The sequence below is a fragment of the Vicia villosa genome, linkage group LG2 (genome assembly GCF_029867415.1).
Source record: "Vicia villosa cultivar HV-30 ecotype Madison, WI linkage group LG2, Vvil1.0, whole genome shotgun sequence".
NCBI lineage: Eukaryota > Viridiplantae > Streptophyta > Magnoliopsida > Fabales > Fabaceae > Vicia > Vicia villosa.
In genome coordinates this window covers 186,149,152-186,151,510 of record NC_081181.1, presented here as the reverse complement: position 1 = coordinate 186,151,510, position 2,359 = coordinate 186,149,152, and positions in this window count along the sequence as shown.

Here is a 2,359-nt window from a genome sequence, read left to right as displayed (position 1 = left end):
AAAATACTTTCAACACTTTCTTCTCTCTCTCTCTTGACTCTTTCAATGTATCTTTTGCACCTTGACTTAGTGAGGCTTCATTTTGCTCCTTGAAGCCTTTCTCAACGACATCCCACACATCTTGAGATCCTAGTAGCGCCTTCATCTTGATACTCCAATTATCATAGTTGTTCTTTGTGAGCATCGGCATTTGAAAAGGGAAACCTCCATTCGCCATCTTTTGAGGACCTTGAAGCTCTGATACCACTTTGTTGGAATTATGATTGTTTTTGTGTGTAGGACAAGTGTTTAGAAATATTGGAGGCTTGAATAGAAACTTGATAGGTAGGAGAATTCTTTATGGAAGAGAGAACTTTGTATTTTGCTTGATGCAAATGTGTAGGATTATATCTCTATTTATACTTCTCTAAGGAGAACTCTAGACACACTAATTCTAGAGAGTTCTCAACTCTAGAGATTCAAAGAGTATTCTAGAGAATTTTACAACTATAAGAAATATCTAGACATTCCAAACACTACAAGAATTCTCTAGAAACACTACCCAAAATTATCCAAGCCCAAAATAACTAAGCCCAAAATATCAAATAATTAATTTAGGCCCAAATCAAGTTTATATTTCAACAACTACTGCAGGTTATAATTGTTTTTCTATGCGAAGTATACGTAATATTGTTTTACAAAAATAAGAAATATTTGGGTTTCTACCATTAAAGGCAATTTTTAAAGGCAACCCCCTTAGATGAATTATGAGTTGAATAAGAATTCAACTGTTAGATTAAGGGGTGAAGGGAAGTGAAATTCATCCTTTATGATATTATCAATCGCATCTTTGCTTAAGTGCTTTTGACCTCATATTTCAAGGTACCCTCTCTTAACCGCTAGTTTTACTCAAGTATTTGTTGCATTTTTAGTACGAAGAGTAGTAACCTAATAAAATCAAGAGTGACTCAGAGGGTAGTGATCCATTATATTCGAAAATGTGAATGGAGGGTGAACCATGTTCCTTCCTCTCAGTTAGTGGGAATTTTGAATCAGGAGTCATCATTTTGAGTGATGATTCAAAAATGGAAGGTTCTTCTAGAGAATGTCTTTCTGACGAAGCTCTCCATATGGGTTCCCTTGAAACTCTGTTTCTTGCGAAATACGACGGGGGTGAAAACCTTGTTGAGAGAAATATGCCTCCTCCTGTCTTGAGTGATGCAGTAATAGAGTTTGTTCGTCAATGGAGATAACGTGTTAGTCTCTTTGTCAAAATATAAAGGGAAGTAATTAGTCATGCCCCCGATGATGCTAAAATTGCTCGCCATATGGAGTGTCGGGGGAAGTATGATGTTGTGTGTCGCGCCCTCGGTTTTTTGCCATACCTCTCGTGGAGAGATATGCGAACTGACTCTTTTTTGTTTCTGCTTTTGTATTTTTGAAAATCAGAGAGTCGCCACCGACCTTTTATTTTATCCAATTAAGGAAAGGTTTATAAAAGAAACAGAAAAAAGACCTTTAAGAAATTCTGGGTAAGGGGGTAGGTTATACAAAGGGAAGGTGTTAGCACCCTTTGTATCCATGGTTATCCATGGGCTCTTTAATTTGCTTAGCTCACTTGTTTTCAATTACTTTTCTATTGCCTTGAAATGCTCGTATGTGGTTTCAAATACCTTTGTAAATTGACTTTGTAATGATCCTTGTGCGGATGTATACAAAGTATTTTTATCTTTCAAAAGATGTTTTGAAAAAAAAGAACGTTAACTTCGTAATGATCCTTGTTTGGATATATACAAAGTATTGTCTTTTTTGAAAGTTTTGTTTTGAAAAACAATGATATATGAGAGATTTGTTTGTTTTGATTTGAGCAAGCAAATTAGGAGGTCTACCCTGAGTTATAAGGTCTTTATCCTATTTCCTTTAAAAATCTATCCTTTCACCGGATATAAACAAAAGTTCGATTTTGTACTCGAAATAGTAGAATTTGATTTTGATTGATTTTGAAAAGAATGAGAAAAGGGATTACCTTAAGAGGTGCAAGTGTGACTGTGTTTAGATTCAGATATTTTATCTTTGAAGTTTAGTGATCTAACGGTTCAATTTTATCTTTGACATACACGCAGTTTATATGTGCTGGAATTTAAAATGCGGAAATGTAAAATGCGGAAAGTAAATCTACGCTATTACATCGATTGTGCAGGAAATGTAAACTACGCTATTTACATGGATTTGACAACCTATACATTTATCTAGGAATTTAAATTGCAAGAAAATAAAAGAAGTATTTTTGGATTTTTTTGATGATTGATTTTAATTATAATTAATGCATGATTAATTTAATTAAAATGAGGAAAAGATGGAAATAAAATTTAAACCTAAA